At 51.1% G+C, this 16,883-nt stretch overlaps 1 protein-coding gene across 1 annotated transcript in view; it reads left to right on the forward strand.

The window, feature by feature from the left end:
• The first annotated feature begins 219 nt into the window (after positions 1-219).
• GSN (gelsolin) overlaps positions 220-16,883 on the forward strand; it is a 54,000-nt gene continuing 37,336 nt past the window's right edge. The window contains exons 1-2 of the mRNA XM_021691688.1: positions 220-294; positions 11,148-11,239. The gene's annotated coding sequence lies outside the window, so the exon portion shown is untranslated. The remainder of the gene's footprint in view (positions 295-11,147; positions 11,240-16,883) is intronic.

Below are 16,883 nucleotides of genomic sequence, written 5' to 3' on the forward strand. Positions count from 1 at the left end.
GGCCGGATGCCTTCCTTGCGAGGAGGTAGCGAGGGGTCTGCTAAAGTGACACAGAGTGCACTCGACGAATGCCCGCCTGGAGCCGGAATGGCCATCCTCCCAGCTGCCTGCGGGCAGGGGCCGGCGCTCCTCCCCCCGCCCCGCTTCCCGGCCCGGCCGCCCCGCCCCAAGGGCGGCTCCCTCCCGCGCCCTGCCCACCGCGGCCGAACGACCGCCAAGCCCCCGCCCAGCCGCCCGGAACCAGCTGAGCGCAGCTGGACCCAGCAGCAGCCGTCCGCAGCGCCTCAGCCGCAGGTAGGGGTGGGGGACGGCCACGGCCCCGGACATCTTGGGGATCCCGGGTATCTGGGTCCTTCTTCTCCCTCCCCTCCCGGTCCGAGCTAGCCCGCGTCTGGAGCTCGTTCCGGCAGCGGGGAATCGCTGGAGAAGGGCTTCCTCCCTCACCTTGCTGGTCTTCCAGGGGACCAAGAAGGGTTGGACTGGGGGGCTAGGGCCGGGGAGAAAGGGGGCCGGGCCTCCACCTACAGGCCCCGCTAGGCTGGGCTGCAAGCACCTGAGCTAACCTTGACCCCGCCCCCGCGGGTGGGGGAACTGGGTTCGGAGTCACCCCGGCACTCGGTGTATCCCACCCGGGCTTGCAGGTAGCCGCGCGTCCGCGGTTTGGGCGGTGGCTCCGCGGGGGAGTCTGCTCAGCGGATCCTTGACTCCAAGGTAATAATGCCTTTGCGTGCTCTCCGCGGGCGATGAGGAGCCCTCCACCTCCTTCCTTTTTTTGGGCCCAGGACTGTTAGAAACTTCTTCCTTGTACTCGTCTGAAATCTGCTTGCATTTGTTACCTGAAGGTGCCTTCTCCTCCTCGGCCCTGCAGCGTACGTTCTTTTCTCTGACTCACACGGAAACTTCTTTCAGAGTTGACAACAGTGATTGTTGTCTCCCTTTCTCCTTGGGCCCCTATCTCTTCTGGGGGCTAATCACCGCCCGGATCTGGTCACAGCAGTGTCCCCCCTAGTCTAGTGCAGGCCGGCTGCTCTGGGCGGTGGCCAAGGGTAAGCCCACGTTTTTGGAAGGCGGGGGCGCCTTTGGGTGGGCAGGGGACATTGGGTTCTTTTGCAGCCCTTTATCTGCCCAGACATACACCTTTTATCCCGCCCTTACACCTTCCACAGAGCAGAGAGGGTATCTTTAAAACACCCAGAACTCTGAAGAGCCAAAGGCAATTCAGGGCTGTCCTGGGGGGTAACCCGGGCTTTGTGGAAGGCGGGGCCTCTGGGGAGGAGCCTCTGCTTTAGTTCAGCTCCTAGACACTTCTCAAAGACTTAATCCTGCACGGCCCGTTCTCCCAGGACCACATTTCTGACCAGCGCACTGGGACCGCTGGCTGCACCGCACTTTACAGTGACCATGGCCTGCTGGAGTCTCACCGCAACCCCATTCCACAGCTGAGAGAACAGCTGGGCCCCGAGAGCTTTTGATGGGCTCACAGTCACACTGTGACAAAGGGGCAGGGCTGGGACCCAGTTCCAGTTGGCCTTTGGCCGAGTCCTTCTAGCTGGTGGGGCTTTTTACTCTTTCTTGAGTGTTCCATTCATTGAGACATCCCTGCCCCTCCCCTCCCACACACTTGGGGGTGCTGTTTGGTGTTTCTTGGGGATGTGAAGGGGAAGGGGCTTGGAGCAGAGGAGGAAGGATGGGATGGGAGGTCAGGCAGCATCCAGCTCCTTTGAAATTCCATTTTCCTTTCTGAGGCCTTGCTATTTATAAATGCCAGGGAAATTGTAAACAGCCGGGGAGCTTGGGTTGGCACCCGGGGGGGAAGTTAGACAGCAGCAAAGAAGGTTTCCTTGTGAATCAAGGAAGGAAACTTTACTCCAGAATTTTCCATAGTCTTTTTTTGTTACAGACTAATATGAACCTAGGAAAGCAGGCAGCTGGGGGTGAGTGGGGAGGCTGTAGGATTTGTCCCTCATGACATTTCCTTCTTTCCCTCCTTCCTTGATTCAACACTTGCCTGGGCCTGTGTTCTGTGCCTTGCCCTGTGAGGGCCCAAAAGCCTCCAGGAGGACAAAGCTCTCTGTCCTCAAGATACTTCCCATCCATAGTGATTGAAACAATCATTCGATACTGAGAGTTATTTCAACCCATAAAGGGGTGACTAAATCTGTCAGGGCAACCCAGGCTCAAAAATAAGTAATAGGTTCCCAGCAGTTAAAGGAGTTGAGGGAAAAGACATTCTAAGAAACAGAAACAGTTTGTACAAAGGTACTGAGGTTTCTTGAGCAGTCCATGGCTAGAATGGCCATGAGGGAACGGTGCAGTTGTGGGAGTTGAGACTGTAAATACAGATTGTAAACTAAGGGTTTGGACTTTATCCTGAAGGCAGTGAGAAGCTGAGAAAGGTTTTGAGCAGAACAACGATAAAAACTCTCACTGATCTGGTGGTTGATGTAGGGGATGCATCAGAAGGGGCAAACTGGAGGCAGGGGGACCAGGAGGAGGGTGTTACGTGGTCCAAGTTAAAGAGAGTGCAGGTCTGAACCAGAGCAGTGGCTACCAGGATGGATCAGAGTTGCAGATTTGGGAAGCCCAGCCAAAGGTCTTAGAACCTGCTGTAAATTTCATCGAAAAGCAAACAACAGGCTGATAGCTACTGGATAAGGCCGCTAAATTATTTCGAGTTTTGCAGGGTTTTTTGTTTTTTTTTTTAAAGTGGGAAAAAATATTGCTAAAGAGTCTAACGTAGAGAAGAGTATAGTGTAAACTTCATCCCTCCAGACCTCCTTCTTTCCCCAGAGGTAGCCATTGTTAGCAGCCTTGTGTGCACTTTACCAAGCTATGATGAGCAAGAGTTGTTGATTGGATGCCTTACGCTTCTCAGCCATCCAGTGCCATAGGTCACTTTCTTCCTACTCCTGGGGGGAGTTTGGGTCTTTCTTGAGAAGTTGCCAGGCAGGGACGCCTGGGTGGCTCAGTCACTTAAATGTCTGACTCTTGATCTCAGCTCAGGTCTTGATCTCAGGGTCATGAGTTCAAGCCCCGTGTTGGACTCCTTAAAAAAAAAAAAGAAGAATTTGCCAGGTAGGTCATTGAGATGATCTCTGCATGATCTGTAGTCCTTTGCTGAGGCATTGATCTCTGGTTTTCTTCAAGCAAACTTTACAGTCTGTATCTACAGCCTCTGAGTGTGTATATTTACTTATTAGAAACCACAGGACTGAGAGGAATTAGAAGCACTGATTTGGGAGCGGAGCTGCAGCCTTCATTCTTCTGAGTGACCTTTGGCAAGTCCTGGCTCTCTGGGCCTCAGTTTCCTCATCTGTGAAATGGGGGTGATGTTGGCTGGCCTGATTATAACAAAAAGCTGCCTTTTAGTGTATCAACCACAGGGACATTAATTATTTCCTTGATTCCTTACCAGTGTTCCTCTGAGGTAGGCACTACTATTTCCCCTTTTCCAGATGAGGTACCCAGTCTAAATAACGTGCCTCCGGTTTTGTCGTTATAAGATGATGGCACCCGGCTTCTGGAATTCTGACTACAGGGCCCTGACTCTTAATCCCTTCACTAAATGTTATCCTGAAGTTTCCTTGTAGTCCTGATATGATGAGAACTGGGTTGTGCTGTGTGCACAGCTTGGGGAGCTCAGCTCTGCAGCAGAGGTCTGAAGGGCCTCCCAGGAGCACCGCTGGGAAACTCATCCAAAACTATCAACAGGACTCCAAAGTGTAGGTCAGTCTCCCCTCTGTTTCAGGGAATCAAGGCTGAGAGAACACAAGATCCCTTGCCCTAGGTCACTCTGTGAGTTGGGGTCCCAGCCAGGACCATCTCCCCGCCCTTTGGCAGAAGCAGGGAAAAGCAGGTCCTGGGAGGTATGCATTTTTCGGAGGAGGGAAAGGGAGAGAGCAGTGTTTAGGCAGCCAGGGTATGTTAAATAAAACTGTCTCCTCCCTTTCAACTGAGTGAGCGTGTGTCATATTTCAGCCTGATGTGGTTTGTGAGTTTGTAGCCCACAGGCAGGCTGGGTTCCTGCTGCTCGCCCGCTTCGCCCTCCCTGCCCCCCTCCCCCGTACACTCCCCCACCATATGCTTGCTCTCCCCTGCCCTGGCCTGGGACCACATCAGCAATTTGAGGGCAGAGCAGAGAAAAGCAGTAGGTGCGGTGGGCAAGGCTGGGCAACAGAAGGCCTGGACTTGGGTCCTGGTTTTGCCATTGACAAAGTACTGGGTGACTTGTGCTAATGTGTGTCTTTCTCTGGGCCTCAGGGCGCACCCTGCACTACAGGGGTGGGCATGATAATATCAGGCTTTCCTGGCTCTGATGGTCTCTGAGTCAGAGGGCTTTGTGCTCAGCGCATGAACGTGGACCTCAAAGTGAGCCCACAGCAGTCATTATGTTTAACCTGCACCAGCACCAGCACCAGCTGGAGATGCAGCTGCTGTCCATGACTTTGGTCTTCGTGGCCTGAATTGTTTGCCCCATAGTGCAGATAAGGAAGTTGAGGCCCAAGATTCATTTATGTATCTTATTCCCTGTTCTACAAGCAGTAAGAATCAGGGCCACCATAGGGAGCATGCTTGCTGTGTGTGTTCACCGTCTTATTTGGTCTTTTCACAGCCCTGTGAGGGAGGAGATATTGACTCCATTTCACAGACAGGGGAACTGAGGCTCAGCCTAGAGAGATGAAATGATTTACCTTCTTTTCTTTGAGCCTCACAATAGCCCTGAGGTTGTCGTGATGGGCCCTAATTTGTCGATGAGGAAGGTCAAGTCTGGAGATGTGAGCTCCCAAGGGGACTCGCGGCCATTTAGGTTCCTTCCTGGCTCCCTGTCCTAGTCCCTAGCCGGGCCTTGCTTGTTCTGCCTCAGAGGGAACTTCTTGTACCTCTTGCATTCAATGCTTAGACTAAGGGATAACAGGATCCCTGAAACCTGCTCTTCCCCAGGGGGCTCCAGAAATGGTTTCAGCCATAGAATCTCAGGGAACTCAGTGAAGGAGCCACACCAGTGGGAGTAGTTTCATTTATCTTGCTAAACTGATTAAACAAATAGTGTTATTACGTTCCAACCTCAACAAGGATATCATGTGGGTCTGGCTTATTTGCCAAGCAAAAGATAGATGGTATATATGAGCCTTCAGGGTGGGGCCTGGCCCTTAATCTCCTTTGTGTAAGCGATATGGCGAGGCTGGGCCCTCAGTGGACACAGTAAATACTAATTAATTTTTGGGGAGTAGCAAAGTGGTATGGGTGGTATACTCATGGGAAATGGGGTGCTTTTTCCTCCTTTCCTCCAAGGACTTCCCCCCCCCCTTCCTTTTCTAGCTATAATGAATGCTTATGATAAGGAAATTCAGCAAATAAAAAAATAAGAACTGTCCATAATTCTGCCAATGGGAGATAATCACTGCTAACATTTGGAGGCATTTCCTTCCTGATATTTGCAGCACATTTTTTTTTACCCCTATATAATTGTGGTCATACCACATTTATAATTTTTCTATTCTGACTTTTTTTTGCAACATGATGACATAAATATTTTCTCATGTTATTATGGACTGTGAATTTAATTTTAGAAGAATTTGAGAAGTATTCTCTACCTAAGTAGATAAATGCGTGTCTATTTCTATTTAAAATCTTTCATTCTGATAGTCTGGGCGATTAAAGAAATGAAATAATGCATTTTATTTGTAAAAAAAAAAAAAACAAGTTTTATTTTTTTATTATGAAAATGATATATGCCAACCTGCTTTTTCATCCCTCTCTTGTTGTATCTAAGTGGGAATATACTATGGTTCACTTTCCTTTATTATCAGGCATTTTGGCTGCTTATAAACAATGCTGCAATGAACATCCTAGTGTATAAGTTAGTCTTCTTTCATTATTTCCTAAAAGAGAGCCCAAGAAATGGAGTTACTGGGTCAAATTATGCATTTTACAACCTTTGCTGCATTTTATCAAATTGCTGCCTAGAAGGCCCCAGCAGTTCTTATTCCCGGCAGCCATTTTTGAGGGTGGCAGCCTTCTTGGTGGAGCGTCAAAAGCTGGTTATCAAAGTTCTAGCTGTCTTACTAGAAGGCTCAGGGACCATTTCCCCCAAAACATCATACTTCATTCTTTTATTTAGCAAATACATTTGCACAATTCAGCATCAGTAAGGATGACGATTATGGTCCCAAGCTGAGGAAGCAGAGAGAGAAGCCTGTTCTCATTTCCAGTTTCTCCTTGGGACTTGCGGTAAGACCTTGAGCTTAAACCAGGTCACTGCTCTGCCTCCACGCTGAGGATGATGGGCTTGACTTTGTGTTATCAGCCCTGAGACTTTGGTGGGACTGTGGTGACCATCAGCAGAAGGCTCCTCTCCTGACTGCCTTTTTGCCTCGAAATCGTTCTTCCAGATTCCAGCTTTTACAGTTAGACCTTGGGAATTGCCTGGCCCCACCCCTTACTTCATGACCAGGGATACTTAGGCCCAGAGACAGCAATTAATTATTGTAAAGCACACAGCGAGCCCCTTGGTTGCTACTCCACCACTTGTGAGATTTCGAAAGTTCTAATCTAAACCAAAATGAGTTCAGTTATTAAACCCAAGGCCTGGGAAAATGAAGCATTGGTCAGGCCCCTTGTTTTCCTTGGCAGCATAGTCTTGGGAAAGTCATGCCTGATATCCCCCCCCAACTGTGAAATGGGGAGTGGCACCTTCTCTGGTTCTCCTCCTTCTACTTTTCTGCCAGTCAAAGATTTGATTTCAAGATCCAGTGGCAGGTCTTGGTCTGTTGATTGTGCATCCAAAACGGGGTGCCTAGTGCAGATGATAGGTCAGAGACTTAATAAATACTATGACATAAAGAAAGATGTCTTTAAACCCTTTCTTTCCTCAGGGAAAGGGTTGTGGTAACAATATTGCAGTTGGACATGAAAGATGTTTTGGCAGATCTCAAACTTATCGTGAACATGAATCACTCGGGCATTTTGTGAAAATTCAGATTCTGGTTCACTAGGTCTGGGGTGGGGCCTGAGGCTCTGCATTTCTAATGAGATCTCAGGTAATGCAGAAGTTGCTGGTCCAGGGACCACACTTTGCATAGTAAGATTCTAAATCCCTTGTTCAGGGCCCAGACCAGAGCCTAGATCTCTTAATGTCTTGTGGTAGAGGTTCTTTCTACACATCGAATTTGCCTCTCGCTTTTGTTCTCTATGTGGAGTCAAACTGTTTAGTCCACAGCTGAGTTTCTAGAATTTGAACAGCCCTTGAAATATTTTGCTGCCTAATTGCAGAACAAGGTAGAGCCCTTCTTTAGGAGAGAGCGACTCAGCAGGAAGCTATCTGAAGCAGGAGAAACACAGCTGAAGGACCTAGCATTCATCTTAACTATTTCCACCAGAAGTTTTTATACTTAAGATTATAGACATTCTTCTCTCAAGTCTGTAGGCTGCAAACTACAGTTCTGGGGAGGCCTCAGCCTGTGATTGTATGCCTTTGAGCTAAGAATGGTTTTTACATTGTTTTAAAAGGTTGTTAAAAAAAAAACAAAAAACAAAAAAAACCCAAACCTAAAACCAAACAAGAAAGAATATGCAGCAGACAAGGTATGGGGCCTGCAAAGCCTAACATATTTACTAACTGGCCCTTTACAGTAAAATTTGCTAACCCCTGATCTAGAGTAACCAAAGCTTTGTGTTTTTCTCTATGCAAGAGACCTAGCCTTAATGCCTGAAACTTAGCGAGACCAAGAAGTCAGCGAGGCAGCCTGCCTTGGTGGGAACTGTGTAGACATCTTAGTTGTGTGACTGAGCACATTACTTCACCTCTCTGAGCTTGTATCTTCCTTCACAAAACAGGAACCATGATATCTGCCTGGCAGAGTATCATGAGGATGAGACATGATGTATGTCAAGAGTTTAATACTTGGTAGGTGTTCAGAAAAGCAGGGTTGTCATTTGGGGTGGCTATTTGAACCCTTCAGGGATTGCAAGGCAGAGATCATGTTTCTCCGGCCAAATCTGAAAGTCCTCCCATTATGCTGGGAACAGTCTTTTAGGAGAAAAACACCTCCGGCTTGGGGCCTCCCCCTACCCCACCCCAAAGGGCAGAAAGCTCGTCTTCAGCCACCTAGACATATGGGGTTCCTGGTGACTTGCACAGTGTCACTAACAGGGAGCTCTCTACCCAAAGGCCAGCCCCTCCACTGGTGGGCAGCACTAACAGACTGTGCCTTCTCCCCGTCTCTAAGATATAATTCAGTAAACAGGCGCTCCGCAGGCCCCAGACAGGGATGGTGAGTGCTGGAAGGAAACATCTCTCTTTATGACTCCCTCTGGAGCATGTGGGCGGTGGACTAGAGTGAGTGGTTTGTGGATCTTGTTTTTAAGTTGTTGCAGTCTTAAGGTCCAGAATGGGAAACAGACCAACTTCGTGTTAGCTGAAGTTAATGCTTTGCGTCTCTGGGGCTCCTCCCATCCAGAGCCTGGGGAAGAGTGTAATGCTCTTTTTGCCCATAGGTGGCAGCACCTGCGCTCTTAGCTGTCTGTAAATGTACACGTGCATGAGTATATGTTTACTCATATACATATATGCATGTGTCTATGCATGTGTGCATGCGTGTGATTTCCTAGCTTCTTCCTTTGGTGAATCTTGAGCTGTGGTGGCCCCAGCCCTAGGCTAGGCGCTGGGATCCATGGGAACAGATCTTAGTCTAATGGGGGAGGCTAACCCGGAAACGGACCATAATCCAGGGTGACAGGGAAGACTAGAGGCCTGGGGGAGCCCAGAGGAGCTCACCCTCACGGGGGAGGAGAGGTTAAAGCAAACTTCCTGGAGGAAACTGGGCTTGATCATGAGTGGAAGGAGAAATGAAGAATAGGGATGGAAGACAGTTCTGGAACAGAGGAGATTCTGTGAAGATTACATGTGGACTCAGAGGGCAGAGAGTGCAGCTTCGCCCCAGCTGGAGCTTGGAGGGGTATGGGTGGAAGACAGGAACTGAAGAGGCTGAAGCTCATGGGGTGGGCAGCAGCAGATCATGAAGGATCCTGAAAAGTTCACTGAGGTTCTTGGACTTTATCTCTGGGGCTCTAGGGGAACCATGGTGGAGTCTGAGCAGAGGAGTGACACGGCCTGGGCTTGCACTGTAGGGGAGAGAGGAGGTGGGGGACCACTGCAGTCACCCAGATGACAGGTGGATGGTACCTGAACCTGGATGTTGACAGTGGGGGTGGAGACAAGAAGATGCATTTGAGCAGAACCAGCAGGGCAGGGCAGGGCATGGCAGGGGGAGGTGGTGTTGGAGGCCTGAGTGATAGAGCAGGGGAGGTTGAGGAGGGTGGTGCCCTGGTGCCTGGTCTGGCCCAGGCTGTGGATGGTGGCTGGTGGTGCTGTTGCTGAGATGGGGAACATCAGGGGAGGAACAGATTACATTTGGGAAGAAATGTAGCACCACCAGTGAGGATGAGGGGGTGATTTGGAGGTGTGTAGAGGAAAAGCGGGCTGGATTTCAAAGGCTTGTCCTCACACAGAGTTAACAGAAAGTGAGAGGTCATTAGTCACTTGTAGGAACACAATACAACCCAAGTCTGCTTTGATCTATCCTTGGAACCAGGAAGTTCCAGGTGGAACTCTCTGAGGAAGGCCCACAGAGCTGGGATGGACACCACTGCCAGATAAGCAGTCAGCCTCTTTTTCAGATCCCCTGCTTTGCTATGTATGCCACTCACAATGCAGAAATACACCGGGAAGGCCTAGGCCATTGACTGTCAGCTGAGAACAGGGCTCACTGGTGTCTTAATCCCTGCAGCCTGTAGGGTCCCACTGTATTTAGGATCTTGGACTCTCTCCTTGGCTTGGAGAAGGTGGTTTGGGCAGAGAAATTTTCCAATGTAGGCAGGGCCAGTTTGCTTAGCTGCCCCCTGAATGTGGATGACTAGAGCTCTGGGGAATGAGGAAGGGTGAAGATCCAGTTTGGCCCTGAAAGGCAGGGGGCCAAAGGGCTGGGATGCACAATTCACTGTGGGGCCAATGTTGGCTGGTCCTTCTTTCACTTCTCCAGCATATAAATCCACTGGTCCTGCTGTTTGCCAGCTCATGGGCCTGGACCAGAATTTCAGAGGCAAAGCAGACTGGCAGGACTCACAGCCTGATGGGAGAGAAAGACCTGTTGCCGGATAACGATAATAGGGTCTTACAATGGTAGAGCAAGGCTTAGGCATAGAAGTGGAGATACAGCATGTAAACAGCTTGGGTCCCCAAACTGCACAAGTACAGAATGAGAAAAACATAATTTCTAGAAAAAGGTTTAGAGATTTAATTAACAATCAAAGTAAACATATATGCTGTTCAAAACCCTTGACATATCTTATCTCATTTAATCCTTATAATAGCCTATGGAATAAGTTCTAACATAATCCTTTTACAGAGAAGGAATCTGAGACTCAGGGTAAAGTAACCTGATCAAGTTATGCAGTTAGTTAAATGAGGGGTCATTTCGTCTAACTCCAGAATACTGAACCATAGCTCTGAAGTTGACCATAAGCTGAATTCAGACATGCCCTGGGGTTGCCTTACATGCAAATGGGATTTTAGGTTGGATTAATAGAGGCATGATGTATAGAATGATGGAGGTGAGAGTTCTGCTTGCCCTGCCCTGGATAGAGCTCGCCTGAATGTCAAATTTTGGGTCTTGTGCTGTCAGTAGGGACAAGGTTCATTTGGAGCTGATCAGGGAAGGGGGTGAGGGAGGGAACCAGACACCTGGTCTGGTTTCAGGAAAAGCTGGAGGAAAGAGGGTATACAACTTGTAGAAGACTTGAGGGGCCCAAGATCACTGTCTTTGTCTCTAAGGAGCCATCGGGAAACAGGGTGACAGACCTGTTCTGGGTGATCTGAGCAGATAGAGCGAGAACCAGCAGGTGTAAAGCATAGGGAGAGAGATTTTAGCCCATCCTGAGGACAGTTCTTTCAACCAGCTAAACTCTTCAACAGAAGATCTTACAGCCTTGGCAGGAAGTGAGTGCCCCATTGCTTCAAGTGTGCAAGTAGAGGCCGTGTGACTGTGGTGGTGGATGCTGGGGATGAGTGGAATGGAAGTATCAAATGGGGGTTTTGACCAGATGATCTTGAGTGCCTGATGTTGAGATTCTTGGCCCTTTATTTACAGGTGGTGCTGATAAGCCCCTTGTACCGTGCCTCTGCCGTGGTCCCAGCACCTCTGCACGGAGCAGTCCTCTTTCCCCCTCACAGCCCTGCAAGGTAGGTGGAGCAGAGCAGACACCCCTGCATCCTCCTAAACCCAGCTCTGGCTGCCCAGGGGAGTCTGGAAGGGACAGTGGAAACAGCTGCTGGTCACTACCGTGGATTCAAAGGGAGTCCCTGAGGTTTCTCTAGTAAAGCCCAGAGTGCGTTTCTGCCCATTGCCTCATTTGTTCCTCGCTCTCCCTTGTGAGGGAGGCCGGGCAAGGGTGATCCTGTGGGGCAGACACAAGGGCTGGGCTGGGTGCCAGGGTGCCTGGGCCCCTATCCTCGCTGTGCTATGTTCTCACTGTGTGGCTGAAGGAAAGTTGCTTTCCTTCTCAAGGCCTCTGTTAGCGCTTCTGTAAGAGGGTGGATTCCCTGGAGGTCCAGGAATTCTTCCCGGAGGCTTTGGAGAGGTGAGAAAAAGCTGGGCCCTGGCTGCCAAGTCTCCAGGCTTGTTGACCATAGGAGGAGTACCCAAGCTGTGTGAGTCACAGGGCAGGCGAATGAGTCATACCCACCTGGGACAACAGGCAGGATGGGGCCAACATGACTATCTGATTCACAGGTGACCTCCTGTAGGAGGCTGACATGCAGTGGGTGGGCATGCAGCGCTCTGGGCTGGAAGCAAGGGACCCACTTCATGACCCAGCTTAGGCCTCAGTTTCTCCGCCTATAAAATGGGTGTATTGGTCTCCCACCCACCCACCTGAAAAGGTTGTCATGAGGACTGTACGAGCTTGTAGATGCTCAAGAGCTTTGTGAGCTGCAAAGTGGGAAGGATCCCTACCAGGGGAAAAACCCGGCCTCCAGTGCCAGAACAGAAGTGAATTTCTAATAGCAACTGTGCGGAGAGCCTGGAAAGCACCCCTCCAGCTCATGACATCACCTTTGGGGGCCAAAAGGAGAAAGGGCCGAATGACTCCAGGGTTTACTCATCTGCTGTGGCCCAGCTAGCTTTCGGGTGGTGACACTCCTTGGAGCTGTTCCTCTTTCCCAGAGCTTAGATGCAGGGGCCTTCTGATGGTCTCCGGAATGCTTTGTCTACAAACCCAGGGATTCCTAGAAGGCTGGCTAGGCATAGAGATGTGACTTGGCTCACTTCAGCTGCGCCCTAAGGGTTCTATAGCCAAAGGGCCAGCCCTGATGCTGCCCAGAAGGGAGGGAGCTGGGGCCAGTCTTTGTTCTGATACTCCGGCTTCGGGGCCTGAGCCCTGACAGTTCCCAGAGCTGAATTGCCTCAAAGTGATCTGTCACCAAAGAGTGTTACACTCCGCCAATGCTTTTGACAGCAAGGACACAGGGACCTGTCTTCTGTCTTCCCCACTTCTGCAGAACCTGCCGGGCCAGGCTGGCTCAAGCCTAGCTGAGTACCTGTTAATATGAGCTTTGCTACCCCACCCCCTTCAAGTGCTGCCCCCCTGCAGTGCGCCCCACCTCAAGCCCGCCTCTGCTGAACTGGGGTTCAACCAGGGGGCGCCAGGGACCTCCTGCTTGTCAAAACCCGGTGGCACTTCCTCAGGTCTCCACGTCCACCTGCTGCAGCACTGGATACCTTTCCTTCCGGAAGCACTCTCCTTGTTGCTCCTGGGACGCTGCCCCCCCTCAGTTGATCTGCCACTTCTCTGATCTTCTTAGGACTCTGTCTTCCTGCCTCCAGCGTTCACTAGGATTCTCACCACCTTCTGGTCTTGAATTACACATATAGGTTCATTTGCTCCTCTGTTCATTCATTCACCAGATACCTGGGCCCGGAACCGGTGTTGGAGCATCAGCAAAGAACAAGATATTCCCATCCCTCATGGGCCATGCAGTGTTGGGGCTTACAGCACTCAGCCATGATATGCATGACAGACCATGCTGAGAAGGAGACGACTAGGGTTATAAGAGCAAGTGGAGTTGGGTGGGCGTGGCGGCATATTGACCCGACACAGGACTGAGGCCTCCCTGAGAAAGCCCAGACCTGGAGAGGGGACGGCAGGTGGCTGCGTGAGCAGGGAAGGGAGCCCCCAGGCTCAGGGAACAGCACGGACACGTGGTTGCGAGGCAGGATGTTGCATGTGGAGTCGTTGAGTAACAGGAAGAGAGGAACATGACTCTGGGAGGAACTGGAAGAGAGGAGCATGGTCATGACCATGGAAGGCCCTGGAGACCAGGCAGCGCCCCAGGCATGCAGGCCCTTGGGGGCCTTGGTCAGAGTTTGGGTTTTTATCCTAAACCACTGGGGCACCACAGGTTTTCAAGCAGGAGAGAGACCTGCACAGATTGCCTTATTAGGGGGAGCCCTTGAGAGAGCTAGCGCAGGTCCCACTCTGACTCTGATCCGTCCTGAGGGTGTAATTTTTGGCTCTGCCACAGCGTGGTGTCCTGACGCTATGCCTCAGTAGAGGCTTCCATGCTTGGTATTGGTCAGTCCTGGGAAATGTGCACTTTCCAGCATTCTCTCTGCTCTTTGCATCTTTTCATTTACCTGGCCAACCCTTGCTGAGCTTCTGCACTGCAGAGGGGAGGTGAGTTAGATCCCACCCCACCCTTGGAAATCAAGATTTGTGGGGGCTGAGGCCCATAGTGCACTGGGATGAGGGCCAGGGTCTCCAGGAGCCAGGGAGGGCTTTTCCTACTCTACGTCAAGCACTGGGCTAAGGGGGCACTGGGACATTCCAGCCAAGGGAGTCACGTGTGCAAAGGCCACCCGGAGCCGCTGTGCTTAGGGACTAGTGAGCAGTGTGGCTAAAGCAGGAATGTGGGGCTGAGGTGGGGAGTGGCCAGAGATGCTGGGTCTCAGTCCTCTGGGTGCCAGGGAGCCATGGACAGGCTTTGAGCTGAGGAGTGATTAGCACAATGCAATTTGAGAACAGGTGGGAGGCGGAGGGGAGGGCACATGGGAGGGTCAACTGGTTGGAGAGAATGAGTGTCACTGGGTGAAGCCTGGTCACTCCCAGCCACACACACACAGTAAAATACTCTTCCCCTTTCTGTCCCCTGCCCTTATTGGGTTATATCCCCGTTGGTCGGCACTCCTGAGCCACCAACACCATTTCAGTGCAGTACCAAGTGCGGTTACATCCTGGGCACCAGAGGCAATGGTCTGAGCCTGAAACGTCACTCTGGCCCTGACTTGCTAGTCACATCCCTTAATCTCTTAGCCTCAGTTTACTCACCTGTGAAAATGGGGGTGATAGAGGGTTGCTGAGGATCACCAATGGGGAAATAAAGTCCTAAGCATGGGCCTGGTGTAGACAGCTCGATTATGTTTATTTCCCTGTCAGTTGGTAACAGCCCCGTTGTGTTCTAACCTGCCCCTTGGGGAGTCCTCTGTGGCCTCAAATCTGTAATCATCCCACCAGCCCCTTTATCATATGGCTGAGGAATCTGGGGCCCAGAGAGAGACAGTGACTCATCTAAGGTCACCCAGCCCTTCAGTGGCAGGGCTCGGACCTGTTCATTTCTCCCACTTGGAATTCTCACTTTTCAAATGCTGATAATTAAAAAAAAAATTCCCAAGTTGATGGGGGGAGGGGTAACAATGGAATGAGCATTTTGGGGCTAGGAGCTCTCCCGGACATTTCCAGGGAGTATCCTGGCTAGACAGGCCCTGAGAAAATCATGCAACCACCGTCGTTACATTTGGGGAAATTGAGGCCCAGAGAGAGGTATTGGCTTGCTCAGGGTCCCCAGAGAGTACGAAGCAGAGAAGGGCTCACAAGGCCCGTCTCCAGTCATCAGCAGGAGTTGGGTGGGCTCTGCTCCCCAGCCCACTACTTCATGTTTAAGAAAGTGAATTAGAGCATGAACAATAGTTTCCTGAGGAAGTTTCGGTTTTTTTTTTTTTTTTAAAGATTTTATTTATTTATTTGAGACAGAGAGAATGAGAGACAGAGAGCATGAGAGGGAGGAGCAGACTCCCTGCCGAGCAGGGAGCCCGATGCGGGACTCGATCCCGGGACTCCAGGATCATGACCCGAGCTGAAGGCAGTTGCTTAACCAACTGAGCCACCCAGGCGCCCGAAGTTTCGGTTTTTAATGTGCCAATGTGTCAAGGACCATTTCCGGAACTGTGTGTGCCCATGTGATAGCTGCGGACTTGGGCCTGGCAAAGCTATTTCAGACTAAGCCACAGGGTCCTATTTATAGGCCTGTGTGATTAGGTTGATGTGGGAAGGAGAGGCTCACCTACTCTCTGCCCAGCCCAGCTATGGCCGAGGAAGAGGCCCTTGGAGGAGATTCTGACCTGTGGGTGAGTAGCAAGGGATCTGCGGTGGTCCCTGAAGCCTGCTCAGGGGAGGGGCTCCAGGGGGAGTCCAACTCTCCCAGGTCAGCTGCCAGCCAGGCCCTCTGCAGAGCACAAACCACCTTTGATCCTGTTCTCCCTACTGCCTGGGACCAGGCCAGCACTCCTGGCAGTCAGACCCCTTCCCCAGCCACGCCTCTCCAGTGTTTGCATTGCTCTATGTGGGTCACACCTCTGAGCCTTTGCCTTTGCTGTTCCCTCCACCTGACTTGCCCAGTTCCCAGCTCCCCAGAGAAAAACCTCCCTTCAGTCTTTAGGCTCTGCTCAGATCTTCCTCCTCTATGGCTCTTTAGGCCCTGGGTGCTCCCTGCCTTGTGCCCCTGCTGAGTGATTACCCTGAGTTCATGTGTGCTCCCTACGGGGTCGGGAGGAAAGGCGGAAGGGGAAGGGCATCTGTAGTTGAGCACCTACTGTGGCCATCCACCATATGTTTGATGCATGCAGTAGGTATGTTTTAAAGGTGTATAGGCATGAGAGGAAGACCTCAGACTTACATAGGCCTAGATTCAGACCCTGCTCTACACTTCGTAACTGTGCAACCTTGGGTGAACCCCTCTGAACCTTAGTTTCCCTGCCTGTAAAATGGGCATGATGCTAGCCATGGGTTTGGGGGAAGCATTATCAATAAGAAAAAGCTTATAAATACTTATCATGTTGAGTGGGACCACTCATAATAAGCCTCTATGTGCAATAGTAGGTGTTATTTACAGGTGGGGAAACTGAGGCTCAGAGCAGAGAAATGCCATCTCTAGGGCCCCACACAAGTCAGTGGCCAATAGGAGAGACCAGGTCTTAGGGTCCTGCCCTCCACCTCCAGCCTATATTCTTCTCCCCTCCCTCTCTTAGCCTCCTGGGCCTATTCTGTTCCCCAGATCAGGGGAGGCTTTGTTTGGGGATTGTTTTTCCTGAGAAGTTTCCTCTGTGGTGCCACAGGATGACTCAGAGCCCTGAGTCACCAGGAGGCAGAGGGCCAGGGAGGAGGAGGGAAACGAGAGAAAGGACAAGAAAGGGAGCCCCCAATTCCAGCCCTGGCTTTCCCACTGCTTGATCCACTAGGTCTGATACGTCCCCAGTCCTGCCTGGCCTCTGTTTCCCCAAGTGTGAAAGGAGATGCTGAGCTTTGATGAGGGCTCCCAGTCCAGGCTGAGCCTCAGAATCCCAGGTGCCTGGGCCGAACCCTGACCTATAGATTCAGAGGCTGGGCGTGGGGCCTGGGAATCCAGGTTTTCTGGAGCTCCCTGGGTGATTGTGCTGCACACCTGGGCTGCAGAGGTGTTTGGGAATCTCACAGTGCAAGGCTCTTCCTGGCTGGGCCTCGGAGTGGTTGGTTGCTAAGCCTCTGCTTGACCATCCGTCCTAACTCTCGGGGAG

The sequence above is a fragment of the Neomonachus schauinslandi genome, chromosome 13 (genome assembly GCF_002201575.2).
Source record: "Neomonachus schauinslandi chromosome 13, ASM220157v2, whole genome shotgun sequence".
NCBI lineage: Eukaryota > Metazoa > Chordata > Mammalia > Carnivora > Phocidae > Neomonachus > Neomonachus schauinslandi.